The sequence below is a fragment of the Schistocerca gregaria genome, chromosome X, assembly GCF_023897955.1.
Source record: "Schistocerca gregaria isolate iqSchGreg1 chromosome X, iqSchGreg1.2, whole genome shotgun sequence".
NCBI lineage: Eukaryota > Metazoa > Arthropoda > Insecta > Orthoptera > Acrididae > Schistocerca > Schistocerca gregaria.
The window spans coordinates 557308704-557324426 of record NC_064931.1 but is presented as its reverse complement, the minus strand read 5'-3'; positions in this window follow the sequence as shown (position 1 = coordinate 557324426).

Sequence of the window (15723 nt, the reverse complement as noted above, 5' to 3'; positions counted from 1 at the left end):
GGTGAATACCTAAAACTTACACCACAAATATTGCAAAAATGGAAATTTCTATTGATGTGCAGTTTTTAGGGAATGATTGGTGATCATGGGCTCTTATTATTAGCCAATTACCAGACTAATAATATTTAGAAAGTGTATTTTTTTTGTGCAAACATTTTGTTCTTGTTGTTGTTGTGGTCTTCAGTCCTGAGACTGGTTTGATGAAGCTATCCATGCTACTCTATCCTGCGCAAGCTTCTTCATCTCCCAGTACCTACTGCAACCTACATCCTTCTGAATCTGTTTAGTGTATTCATGCGTTGGTCTCCCTCTACGATTTTTAGCCTCCGTGATTCCCTCCAGTACTAAATTGATAGTCCATTGACCGTTCAGAACATGCTCTACCAAACAATCCCTTTTTCTAGTCACGTTGTGTCACAAATTCCTCTTCTCCCCAATTCTATTCAGTACCTCCTCATTAGTTACGTAATCTACCCATCTTATCTTCAACATTCTTCTGTAGCACCACATTCCTAAGGCTTCTATTCTCTTCTCGTCTAAACTATTTATCGTTCATGTTTCATTTCCATATGTGGCGACACTACATACAAATACTTTCAGAAAAGACTTCATGACACTTGATCTATACTTGATGTTAAAAAATTTATCTTCAGAAACGCTTTGCTTGCCATTGCCAGTCTACATTTTATATCCCCTCTACTTTGTCCATCATCAGTCATTTTGCTCCCCAAATAGCATAACTCATCTTCTACTTTACGTGTCTCATTTCCAAATCTAATTCCTCTGCATCACCTGATTTAATTCGACTACATTCCATTATTCTCGTTTCGCTTTTGTTGATGTTCATCTTATATCCTCCTTTCAAGATACTATCCATTCCGTTCAACTGCTCCTCCATATCCTTTGCTGTCTCTAACAGAATTAGAATGTTGTTGGCAAGCCTGAAAGTTTTTATTTCTTCTCCATCGATTTTAATTCCTACTCCAAATTTTTCTTTGTTTACATTAGTGCTTGCTCAAAATACAGACTAAATAACATTGGAGATAGGCTATAACCCTGTCTCACCACCTTCTCACCCACTGCTTCCCTTTCACGCTCCCAACTTTTATAACTACAATCTGGGTTCTGTAAAAATTGTATATAGCTTTTTGCCCCTTGTATTTGACCTCTGACCCCTTCAGAATTTGAAAGAGAGTATTCCAGTCAACATTGTCAAATGCTTTCTCTAAGTCTACAAAGGCTAGAAACATAAGTTTGCCTGTACAGATGCATAAAACTCGAGCTGCAGCGCCCATTGTGCCTTGGCATCACGCCGAATGCGGATCTCTGTCGTTTCCTCTCATTCAGATCCACCTTCGTGCCCAAGTTCTAAGTCCAAAAAATCAGATCTCTTCTTCAGTTCACAACAGAAATTCAGCTAAATTCCTTCATGGATTGCGACTGGAAAACTTCCTTGTTCCTCACACTATATGTAAGTCCGCAGAAAGCTCCACATGGCGCTTGTGCGAAAAACCTAAAGCTGCCAATTGAAAACTCAGAAAGCACTCTCACACCCATATTGCATCACTCTGTGTATCATATAGCCTCTCTCCATAACACGGGAAAAAAACTCTTTCTTTAATTCCACACCATCTCGAGGCATCAAACAGACATCCATTGATTTCTGATGTGACAGACTGCATTCCAATAAACACAGTGTTATTTTATGCATGGGGGAAACCACACTGCCCTGCGCATCTATGAGGGGCGTTTGAACAGTCCTTGCAAAGTCCGAGAGTTGGCATCACTGGAGCGTATTGAGGTCATGTTTAGCTATTATAATTTTTTGAAAGAATGCACGCCAAGTTTCAGCCATATTGGTGTATTTCTTTGTGTTTGCTATTTGTGTGAATCAAGGAAGTTGGTTGACTGTCAAAAAATGCACGAAAAAGAATTTTGTGTGGTGATTAAACATTACATGAAAAAGATGAGCCAGCAATCAACACACAAACATTCTCATGGACCCCAACAGATATATATATATATATATATATATATATATATATATATATATATATATATATATATATATATATACGTATTTTACTGCTGAATACGGGGCTGAAGACCATGGTGGATGTTGCTGACATTTGACAGGACAGTATGGTCTCACAGTTACACTATAAAATAAATAAAACTCAAATTAAACAAATTCAGCTGTCCAAAAAGAAACCTAAATTATTTACTGAGACCAAAGAACAAACATCTAAAACAGACTTTAAAAATATAAAATAATTTCTACATCTCTACAAAAATATGTTCTCCCTGATAACAATTCCAAGAAACATATCTTTTAATTGTCATTTTATCTGGCTTCAGTATCCTCCTCTTGCTAACATTCATTCACGAAAAAGTAATAGCTAGTGGGACAACTGATGTGTGATATGTGCACATAATATCAACATTTAGTAATGTGTGAGTGCCTATGGTAAAACACAGTGTACTTGGACAAAGTATTCAGCTAATAAATATGAAACTAGCTGGAGATGGGACATACATCGAATGTGACATGTGACAATAATAGACTGACACAAAATTGCAATACCAAAAAATAATTAATGTTGGCTAATGAAATTTTGGGAACTCATTTGTCTAGGTAAAATATTTAACCGATTAATATTGGAAGATCACAGGTTAAAGTGAGTGTAAGGTAAGCCATTGCAAACGTGAAATGTTAGTATATTAATAACTGGTGCAATCGTCAGAATACTGAATGCAAGCATGCAAATGTGCATGCATTGTGTTGTACAGGTAGCAGACGTCAGTTTGTGGGATGGAGTTCCATGCCTGTTGCACTTGGGCAGTCAATACAGGGGTATATAATGTCTCACAGCAGTGGATTCTGCTTGATGTCTGTTCTTTTGGACAGACATCACGAATTCATGTAGTACAGCGACAATCAATACTAGTTGAGGATGGTGTTAGAGTTGTTGTCTGATGATATTATTGCAAGATCACAGGTTAAGATAAGTGCAAGATAAGCCATTGCAAACGTGAAATTCTGATATGTTAATAACCTGTGAAACCACCAATATATTGACGTCCAGCATATAATTGTGCATGCATTGTATTGTACACATGCCAGATGCAGTTTATGGGATGCCGTTCCATGCTTGAGTCATCAGATTGATGAATAAATTTGCATTAGGATGCATAGGATAACAACTAGAGTGCTCCTGACGTCGTACGAAATCGCACCTCAGACCACTAGTCCAGGTGTAGGTCCAGTGTGTCTAGCATGCACAAACGCTGGTTGCAAGGTTGGTTGCAGGCTTGCAACCAGCCTCCTTCTAACAACACATGGCCGGCCATCACTGGCACAAAGATAGAACCAGCTTTCATCAGAAAACACAACAACCTCCAACCTGCTGTCCAATGAGCTTTCGCTTGATACCACTGAAGTCGTAAGTGGTGGTGGTTTGGAGTCAATGGAATGCACAGTACAGGACATCTGGGTCAGAGCTGTCCTCGAACTAATGGATTAGTAACAGTTCATTGTGTCACTGTGGTGCCAACTGCTGCTAAAATTTCTGCTACAGATGCAGTACGATGCGCCACAGACATATGCTAAACACAATGGTCTTTGCTCTTGATTGTGCTATCTGTAGCCTGGTCTACTTGCGACCGGAAATTCTCGTGACCATCGGTGCCAGCAATCGTATACAGTGACTACATTCCTGCCAAATCTTCTTGGAATATCGTAGAAGGAACATCCTGCTTCTCATAGCTCAATTACACGACCTTACTGAAACTCTGTGTGGAGTTGATAATGGCGTCTTTGTCACCTTAAAATCATTCTTGACTAACATCAACTCATCTCAGCCAATCTCAAAGGTAACTAACCCTCATGGCTGTTATGGCGTGTATGTAAAATAAACCTTATTTTCATTCTTACAGTGTCCAAACAAAAAACAAAATTTGGAGGGTGCAAATACATACAAACTAAATATTTGTTAGATGTGTGTCACTGTACATGATATCACAAGAATAATAACATATTAACTTCATAATGATTAACTTAATAAATGGTAAGTAGGATAAAAGTACATAATAAATACACATGAAAACAACAACAATCAATGCATCATGTCATTGCAGTCATAGTCAAAAAAATGAGTACACAGAGAATATGTTTTCTGGGTGTTCATCAAGTGCCTGGCTAAGGACAGTGTAGAGTGTTACAATATAAAAATAGTAATAAGGTATTACACAAAACATACAAATTATTAGATATGAATTTTTAGAAATTTGGTCAAGAATTTTATGATGGTAATCTCAAAAACTCGCTATTGTAGCACTGAGTGTCAAGCGACTTCACAATAACTCTTAACTGCAATGTATACGACGCTGTCACTTTCAGTTGAGTGGTGAATTGTGGCTTGAGTTGTTGAGTAGGCATATTGTTCAAGACTCAGTGGGCAGTTGCTATGATCTCCCCTCAGTACTGCCTCTGGGTATGGGACAGCTGTGGTCAATAATGGACATCAATCCCTCCTGTCAAAAGCAACATGGGGTAGAATGATATATTCTTGTGGATGTGTTGGAAGCATAGGGTGATGGCTTGGCAGTCATGACAGGTGTGCAGGCTGTTTTAATGGCTCCACTTAAGTGTTCTCTGGTATGATCTGTCCATTATGTAACTCCTGCTGTTGGCCTTCTTTGTTACGAGTGTCTCACAAGATCGATAGTGAATTAGACGTGACTCTAAGGTGAGCAAGATATCTTTAGAAAGAAGTAGCACAACCGGCGTGTTATTGCTATCCAAATTGCCAGTTGATGTACGCTTGTCCTGATCGGTTCCATTTTCACAGCCAATAGAAGCTGGCTATTTCCGCTAGGAGAAAAAGATATGTATATGTATGTTACATGTAATCTGATGGACTAAACCTTCATTTGGTTACAGCCTGAGTGAAGATACTGAGTTACAGGAACTCAGTCGTCAAGAAGGAATTTGTGCAGGTTCTTAGACCGGATTACGGAGAGATATTGCTGTTGTTAGTCATTATAGACAGTCTGTCAAGGAGGTGTTAAGCCATATGGGAATTCTCCAGATAGTAATGCCCAGGGAAATAGCTTTTTGGCTGCACTGCCTCCTGGTGTTATGCTGTATACTTCCTCTCGAGTTTGTCAACATTGTGTCCATCTTCCTGGCATGTCTGCTGTCACTCTTACTTTCCCTCACTGCATCCACCCAGGTAGATTAGGCCACATCCCTCACAAGGCCCGCTGTGTTAAGTGCTATCAGTGTGAAACCGGGATGCCAGTCAGCTGACCACACCAACTGGGTACTTTCTAGTGCCCGCCGTCTGGTTGCAAAGACTCCTCCATATACAGTGCACTGACATTATGTGTTGCATGTATGTGCTGTCACATGCCATGTGCAAATTTGCAGGCACCTCATACATGCCATCAGTAATCGTCTAGTGACAATCCACTAGTTAAAAATACAAGAAAGTCACTGATAATGCGAATACAAAAATTGAATTCCATAATATCAAAAAATAAAATTAGTCTTACACTAGCTTATCTATTACTTGCAATATGTACATGATGGGTCACAAATATGAAATGAAGATACAGTGTGCAGTGTGTGTGTTGCTGCCCATGGTGCAATATGCACTTAAAGAACTACCACATCCCGCGATTTATCTTCTGGCAATGCCCATGCATCCCAGTAATAATCATCCCTGATGACCAATTACGTCTTAAGATTACTTTTGAATGTTCACTCCACCACTGAGATAGATTACTCTTATTATAACATGCACTTAAGCACTGATTTGAAACTATAATTACAAGTCCCATAGTGCTCAGAGCCATTTGAACCATTTTGTGTTCAAATCTCCTCGAGTTATTAGTACACAAAAGTAGTAGGACAAAGCCGGCGTCACCAAACTCCGCATTGTTGCCAAATTTATTCAAGATGACAGATCCAAGATGGCCGCCATAGATGTGGCACGTACCAATGACGTCATGGTTGGAAGTTCAAATTTTGGCGAGAAAATAGGTTAATTGGTCTACCTCCACTAACCCAAACCTCTCCCCTTCCCTGTTTCCTCTCCTCCCCTCACCCTGGAGTGAAAAGGACTCAGTCTATGCTGAGCTGCAGGATAGGACAGATGTGAGTCTTTACTTTGTATCCATTATTCCCCACCCCTCCCCTCGTAATCTGAAAATTGGCAGTAAAAGGACTCAGTCTGTGCTGGGGTGCTGGATCGGATGACATAAGTCTTTATTTTGCATGCACTGTTTATTTAAACAACTTGAGCTGTCATGGGCTGTAGCTCCATCCAGTGTGTTCACAGTAAGGTCTCGAGTCCAACTGACCTAGTTCACAGTATCGCCACCACAGTGTGCTGTCACCCCTTTCCCTCTCCCTTTTAGTGACATGATGCAAGACGGCGGCCTTCGGGAAAAATGGTGGGAATACGACTCAGTCTGTGTCTAGCTGCTGGACTGGGAGGATAGATGTAATTGTTTACTGTGTTCAGTGGACTAGATGTCTGTGCTGGAGAAAGATTACATTAGCATCTGAGGACTGTATCGATAGCATTGATATTTAGTGAAGACAAATAAGGGCTAAGTTACACTTCGAAACTCATACTGATAAATAAGATTGCTGTAATTGTAGATCATTTGATAAATGTCCAGCCAAAGCGCAAGAGGCAAGACGTTGACCCATGGTGCCTTCCAACAGGTGCAGGTTCTCAGCAGGGCAACGCACCTGGCTATCTGCTCCCAAGTCTCGAGGCCAGCTTACGGCACGATCGCATGGTAACCGCTAAGTACTTCCTGACATACTGGAAATACTCACGACCTCCCACATTCTCATCTTCGGAGCATTTATAGCCTTTGTCATTGAACATGAAATGCTTCACGAGTTATTACATCTTGTTTTGGGGTATATTGTCACATACGTAACTTGAAGATATTACAGGAATTAATCGTACCATTGCACAAAGAGAGAGAGAGAGAGCTTTGCAGACGATTAGATTCATTCCGTTTAAACAATTAGACATTTTATTCCGAGAAATACCTGCACACTTGAACATGGACTCTAAAAGAAAAAGATAGCGGCATCCCAAATACACTTGGCGCTCTTTTGTGGGAAAAATACTTGTCTTTGAAGACGAATTGCTTCAGTAATTAGTAAATCCAACTGAATACACCTCTAACCACACTTTCAAACAAATCGATGCACAATAGTTTGCATCAATTTTGCGATGTATACCGCCACTCTCGAATATGGACTCTAAAAACAGATCGTGGCACAGTTATGAAACCGTCCCTGAAGCTCTTCGCGCGCTTTTGTGAGAAAAACGCTTGCATTATCGTCACACGCTAATCCATCACTGCATCCTACACTGCAATCCAAGGCTAGGCAGGGGCGGTAGACGCGAAACCAAATATCGGCACTAGTAACGTCACTGATCACTTTCATAATGATACTTCATCACTTTCCCGGTATTAATTTATTATTTAGGGATCTAACCACGGCGATGATGACACCCTTCTCGGTTAAAAACCATGTATTCCAACAGTGGCCTCCACACACACACCATTCCCGCCAACCACTCTGGCGCATCTCGGCACTCGCTCTCGCAACACGTCACAATCGATTGTCCGCCCTGTCGACCTGTGCCGAGTGGAAAGTTATAGTAAGGGCCTACGGACCCCTTACATACTTCAGAATATTTGCATGCATAAAAGACTAAGTAAAGAGTTTAACACCTCAATACATTTGCAAATGTTGCTTTAAACAATTTGTTTCAAGTACACTCGCACACGAAATACTGCACTGTCCTCCCAAGTGCTCATCGACAGAAATACATTATGGCAAAATACACTTGGAAGAAAATTACATTACTAAAATAAATGAGTGCACATACACCGTGTTGAAACTCTGAAGACGATCCTGAAAAATATTGTTAAACACACTATCACAATAGTTTGTTACAAGAGGCACGATCGTAACTTGAGGCATGCAAAGTGGCGGCAGGTCCGCCCGCGGCCGCAGCTCACCACAGACTGTTCTGCAGTCCAGAAGCCAGGGTCTTCCCTACCGCATTCACGAGCGCTCGAAAACCGTGACCGGTACCAATTTGTCCCGCATGCACCGACGAGCATTCATCTGCAGGTGGGGTAGAATGTCACACTCCTATTGGCTCCCTGGGCAAAAAGCTGGGTGGAGGGGTCAGAGAGCGTGGTGCACTCGCTCTCATTCTGCCTTCGTCAGTTTACCAGTGTGCTTGATTGCGTGCTTTTATCAGCAATCATAGTGTTCCTTTCTTCGCTTGTGTGCCAGGCATTGGCGTTAGGAGATGAAACGTTCAGCCAGCGACAGCATCACTAGCGGCGGCAGCGAACGCCTTCGGCAACACAGACTACCATTTATATATGCATGCCTCGTAATTTTAGTCCCTATCACAGCATGTGTTTTAGTCGTAGTCGCTAGAAGCAAACCTTCATACTACCGAGCTTTTCAAACGGTCGTTGCTGTAATTTAAGTGTGTTAAGAATGTTTATTCTGTAGCAGGTATTCCAGCCCTTCTTTTTTTTTTCTTGTCTTATAGCCTTCATCCCTGAGATGCTAGTTGATTTAGGTCGGCAGCTGGAGGCTGAGAGGCTATTGCTACAACAGCCTCCAGAGTCGGCGCAGCAAGAACGAAAGCGCATTTATTTTTTAATTTTAACATTTGACTGTTAGAGAAAATATTTTTTTGTTCACGTAATGTATTGTGGTTCTGATGATGGGGACTGTGGAATGTATTTACATTTATTCTTCGTAAAATGATACATTCAGTTGTCTGCAAATTATTCTTTGCTTTTGTAGATGTTTCTATTGGTGAAGAGAGAGACAGAGGGGTGTGAGTAGAGGCCAAGAGCCAGAAACGATCGAATCAGTCTTGTAAGTAACAGGATGCGATTTTCAAATTCATTGTGTTTAATATATGGAGGGTGTTACAAAAAGGTACGGCCAAACTTTCAGGAAACATTCCTCACACACAAAGAAAGAAAATATGTTATGTGGACATGTGTCCGGAAACGTTTACTTTCCATGTTAGAGCTCATTTTATTACTTCTCTTCAAATCACATTAATCATGGAATGGAAACACACAGCAACAGAACGTACCAGCGTGACTTCAAACACTTTGTTACAGGAAATTTTCAAAATGTCCTCCGTTAGCGAGGATACATGCATCCACCCTCCGTCGCATGGAATCCCTGATGCGCTGATGCAGCCCTGGAGAATGGCGTATTGTATCACAGCCATCCACAATACGAGCACGAAGAGTCTCTCCGTTTGGTATCGGGGTTGCGTAGACAAGAGCTTTCAAATGTCCCCATAAATGAAAGTCAAGAGGGTTGAGGTCAGGAGAGCGTGGAGGCCATGGAATTGGTCCACCTCTACCAATCCATCGGTTACCGAATCTGTTGTTGAGAAACGTACGAGCACTTCGACTGAAATGTGCAGGAGATCCATCGTGTGTGAACCACATGTTGTGTCGTACTTGTAAAGGCACATGTTCTAGCAGCACAGGTAGAGTATCCCGTATGAAATCATGATAACGTGCTCCATTGAGCGTAGGTGGAAGAACATGGGGCCCAATCAAGACATCACCAACAATGCCTGCTCAAACGTTCACAGAAAATCTGTGCCGGGCCGGCCGGAGTGGCCGTGCTGTTCTAGGCACTACAGTCTGGAGCCGAGCGACCGCTACGGTCGCAGGTTCGAATCCTGCCTCGGGCATGAATGTGTGTGATGTCCTTAGTTAGGTTTAACTAGTTCTATGTTCTAGGCGACTGATGACCTTAGAAGTTAAGTCGCATAGTGTTCAGAGCCATTTGAACCAATCTGTGCTGATGACGTGAATGCACAATTGCGTGCGGATTCTCGTCAGCCCACACATACTGATTGTGAAAATTTACAATTTGATCACGTTGGAATGAAGCCTCATCCGTAAAGAGAACATTTGCACTGAAATGAGGATTGACACATTGTTTGATGAACCATTCGCAGAAGTGTACCCGTGGAGGCCAATCAGCTGCTGATAGCGCCTGCACACGCTGTACATAGTACGGAAACAACTGGTTCTCCCATAGCACTCTCCATACAGTGACGTGGTCAATGTTACCATGTACATCAGCAACTTCTCCGACGCTGACATTAGGGTTATCGTCAACTGCCTCGTCCATTGTAGGTGTCCTCGTCTTTCTAGGTTTTCCCCAGTCGCGAGTCATAGGCTGGAATGTTCCGTGCTCCCTAAGACGCCGATCAATTGCTTCGAACGTCTTCCTGTCGGGACACCTTCGTTCTGGAAATCAGTCTCGATACAAAAGTACCGCGCCACAGCTATTGCCCCGTGCTAATCCATACATCAAATGGGTATCTGCCAACTCCGCATTTGTAAACATTGTACTGACTGCAAAACCACGTTCGTGATGAACACTAACATGTTAATGCTACGTACTGATGTGCTTGATGCTAGTACTGTAGAGCAATGAATCGCATGTCAACACAAGCACCGAAGTCAACATTACCTTCCTTCAATTGGGCCAACTGGCGGTGAATCGAGGAAGTACAGTACATACTGACGAAACTAAAATGAGCTCTAACATGGAAATTAAGCGTTTTCGGACTCATGTCCACATAACATCTTTTCTTTATTTGTGTGTGAGGAATGTTTCCTGAAAGTTTGGCCGTACCTTTTTGTAACACCCTGTATAAGTAATTTCAGTGAACTGGAGAATACGATTTTGTGTTTATATTTCAGTGAGTTAAAGAAAACGATTTTCAGTATGAACAAAAAATAATTACGTTCAACATCTTATTATTGTTGTATGTAGTGTCAGTGAGTATGATAAATGCCCCCAAGACGAGGGCGAAATACCAGAGTGGGTAAATGAGATGGCAGCTGCCGCAGAGGAAGCTGAGAGGCAGCGCCATCTTGCCTTTTCGATGGAGGATGAGGAAATTCTGGGCTGGGTGGGAGAGCTCCTGGAAAACCTCACTGAACTGCTCAATCCCTGGACCCAGATGGGAAAAGGTGATTATAATGCAACCATCTTTGTTACAGCATATAATGATTATTATTCTGAAACGATGTTGTTATTTCTTTACAGCATTTTTTTTTTTAAATCTTGAGGGTTGTACTTAATTTTCTTCGTTATTAATATTTTACAGAGGCACCCTAGTTGCCACCACAACAGCTGGCTTTGGCACGGGTTCCTAGAGCGGTGGTTTTAGGGGCAGGATTGGAACCCGCACTTAAGTGGCGTGCAACGCCGTGCAAAGCGCCACTGGCGGCTGTACGAGAGGCTGCAGCATCCACTGCAGCCACGAAAGCGCCTGCCCCTGCACCATCGCGTAACTGCTGTCGTTCATGGGTGGTTCAGTTGGAAGAAGAAGGAGAACAGTAACGATCTCCCACCCCAAGGCTGGCGGTGGCGAAGACCCCAGTATGCAGCAGCAGCATCGCTGGACACCATCACTGCAACCAGGGTGTTTCCACTGGTCCTCACCACCACTACCTCATCCTAATCCGGCACAGACTGATCGCCCTCGACGACAATGGAAGGTATGTGTGGCTCAGCGCATAGCCCTATCCACCTCACCAATTCCATCATCGATATGATGGACGTCATCGTTCTACTGTAGTAGTAGTAGTATACTAATAGAGAAGATCCTGTGGCCAATGGCAGTTCCCTCACCTGTGCTTTAAGTGAAGGATGTCAGGTCAGTGACATCATACCACAGATGGAATACTCGGTGATTGCAGATGTCTTTGAGGAGCGAATCTTGTTCATGAGAATCGAGAACCCGGCAGGAGGGTAATGCGACCCTGTTGGTTTTCTAAGGGCATGCCTTAGTGTCACGAAACGGAACTCCTCAAAGAAGTCAACGATCCGCGGTATCCCGCCTTTAAATGCAGTGTGGTGCTCTGCATCGAACTATCGCACTCCCCCAGAGTTGATTCTGGCACTGAAGAGACAACTCTTCATTATCTTTGGGAGGAAAATAGCGAGATAAAGCGGAGCTAGTCAATCGCCGAGTGGTTTCCAAAATCCACCACTGATCCAGTTTTCCTAGATGGAAGTCAGAGGGTTAGCTAAAGCACTCAGCTGAATACTACAATATCAAACTCCCTATAGATATAGCTAATAAGTGGGCATGCACTAATATCGAAAATAAAACCGATCAGGCTTGTTTTACGTGATCAGTTCCGGATTGCGAGAGAAATTACAATTACAGAGATCAACCTGAGCGTCCCAGTACATACCACATAGATGATAATATTCGTGGGTCTCATAATTTTGATGGTAACGAGTTCCCCTTCAAGATCCAGGACATTTCTAAATTTGAGGTGCAAAATACCGGAATATCAGTTCATGTTTATGGCTTGGAGAAGAAACGCAAGTCAGATGAGTAAGACAACCATATTGTTTTTGGCCCCTCCATTTCACAAAATTTGGCAATGAGTGTAAGATGCATGTAAGCATGCTGCTCTTCTCTGAAGGTGATAATTATCACCATGTATGGATCAAACATATGCCCCAACTCCTTTCCACCCAGATGAATAAACATGAACATAAACAACATATCTGCTTAAGATGCCTCAATTATTTTTCCCCAGAGAAGTTATTAGGGACTTATCTAGTACATTGTGCTTCCAAGGGCCTGGTACATGTTATTATGCCTACTGAGGAAAACAAATCCATACAGCTTAAGTGGAGTTAGAAAGAAAAAAAAATATTTTTTCACATTTTCGGATTTTTATCTCATTATAAAATTTGCAATTTCCAGAATAAATATCACTTATGAACTCACATGGGAAGCATTTTATTTTATTTTTTTAACATAATCTACACTGGCTGAAAAATTTTTATGTGCCTTACTTCAAGATCTAATAGAACCGGTAATTGTTTATATAGAAGGCTGTGGATTGCTGTATTATAAAGGTTAAATTACGTATTTGTATTGATGCACTGTCAAAAACAGTATCGTCGAAGTGCTAACGTTTTTCCGAGGAAAAGTGACCAATAGATTGGGAAATCTCTCAAAAAGTAAAGTATGACGCCAAAACGAAGTGTTTTTAAGGAACGTGGGTTTCATGGTAAGAGACTGGTAATGAGAAATGTGGGAGCTGTTATAGGGTAATGATTAGAGGGATTTGTTGCCAAACTTGTAGGAAATACTTTCAATGGGGGGGGGGGGGGATGCAGTGGGGAGAATGTTGGGAGAACAGAAAAGGCTCTCTTCTGGAACTGCAGAGTATGCAGTAGGAACATTTTGATCGGGGAACGGGAAAGGAAAATCTTTGCCCTTGAGGCACAGTTGGAGAAAGCAAGGAAGGAACTCATAAGGATCAAGGGGGATAGGGGGGGAGGAGGGTTGTTGGGAAATGGTAGCTGGTAGGAGGATATGAAGAAAGAGAACGCAATCTGACAGTTTTATCATCAACACCAAAAACAGGTATCGACCACTGCCAGAGTTAAGTGGAGAAGAGCCTCAGGTAGAACGAGGAGCAGGAAATGTGCAGCACACTTCAACTGGGGCCAAGAATCTTAGGAATGTACAAAGTGTTAGGAAGAAGAAAGTGCTGCTGCTAGGTAGTAACCATGGACGAGGTGTAGGCCCTCAGTTACAGGAAAGTTTAGGGGCAGTGTACCAGGTCACCAGTATCTTCAAGCCAAATGCAGGGCTAAGTCATGTGATAGAGGACCTAGGGTCTTTATGTAAGGACTTTACAAAAGAGGACCATGTGTTAATACTGGGTGGTGCGGGAAACAGTTTGGACAGGGATGGGGCATATGACATAGGTAGTGACCTGGACAAAATAGCTTTCCTGACTCATGGCACCAACATACACTTGTATGTTGAGCTGTTCTTGCGTCATGATCGATCACACCTTGATGGAGCTGTGAGGCGAATCAATGTGGGGTTAGGGATGGCTCTAAGTACAGCCAACTTTCCTCATGTGACTCTGGTGCCAGTCGGGACTATCAACAGGTGGGGTTTCCTAGGTATGGCCTGCACCTAAACAGGACTGGGAAGGGAAGATTGGCACAGCTGATTCATGAAAGTATAGAGGGTGTATCTCGGGCCACAAATGGTCAAATACCTATTGTCATCGGTAGGAGAAGTAGGTCTTTTTTAGGATAAATCCAGACAACAGATTTTAACACTTCAAATATTACATATACCAGATGTCACAAAGAAAAACAAACCATTGGAAAGAGTAACATGGGGCATTTCACAGACTTAACAATCCTCCATCAGAACATGCAATCAGTAAAAAATAAAATGCAACTATTAGATATTGAGCTCCAATCTTTGAACAACACAGTAGTTTGTATTACTGAGCGCTGGTGTAGAGACTCAGAAATCCAACATGTTGTATTATCATTGTATAAGAAGGCAAACTCTTACTGCAGAACTACTTGAAGGGGTGGAGGATAATTCATTTACATTAGAGAAGGAACACAGTTCAAATAAAGACATGACTTCAGTACAGTAAGTAAAGACAAACACTTCGAAATATCAGCTATTGAATTAACAGAGCTTGATATCACCAAGAAATTAATCATTTCGTGTGTGGATAGATCTCCTAGTGGTAGTGTGCACACTGTTTTCAATCAATTAACAGAAGTTCTAGATAAAGTCTCAAGTACAAAGTTCAACATGCAGGGACATTAACATCAACACTAATATCATAAATGAATCCAGCAGCACCTTCTTAAAAATCCTTCAAAGTTTTGGCATGTCCCTATTGGTAAATAGTGCAACAAGGGTTACTACAACCACTGCATCAGTAATTGACCATGTGGGGGCAAATATGGCCAGGGAAAAATGTGATGTAGCTGTAACAGATCTCGGACTATCAGATAGTCTCTGTCAAATAACAAAAGTAAAATCATGCATCGAATCATTTCGTAAATAACAAGCCTACAAACAGCATCTATCAGAAGTCAAAATAAAAGATTTTTCAAAAGAACTAGAAAAACAAAGCTGGGATGAAGTGTATAAGGAAACCAATGTGAATATGAGATTCTCTAAATTTTCCACATTGTTTAAACTGAACTTTGAAAAAGCATTTCCAAGAGTATGCATGTCTGTATCAACATCTCACAAAAACAGATGGATAACAGCAGATTTTAAGAAGTCCTCCCAAACACTTAAACGCCTCAATTCCATGAAAGAGATTCGCAATGATCCAGAATTCTTAAATTTCTATCGTACATACAAAAAGATCTACAGGAAGGTGCTGATAGTTGTAAAAAAGTCATTTAATGACGAAATAATATATAATGAAGAGAATAAAAGCAAAGAAGTTTAGGACGTTGTAAGAAAGGGAACAGGAGACACAAACAAACGCAGAATAACATAATGATAAGGGAGGGAGATAAGGTAATAAATGTTCCACAACACTTAGCAAACTATGTAAATGAGAATTTTTCAAGTATTGCAGATAAGCTACAGCAAAAATTCCCCTAAACAAATATAACACTCGTAAATAATGTGGACTAAACACAATGACGTTGCTTCCAACCACAAAGAATGTAGTCAATAAAACTGTTCAAAAACTAAAAAATAAAAAGTCAGTAGGCTTAGATGAAGCACCAATGTGTGTACTGAAACAATGCATAGGGATTATACAAGGCCCCTTAACAAATATAATAAA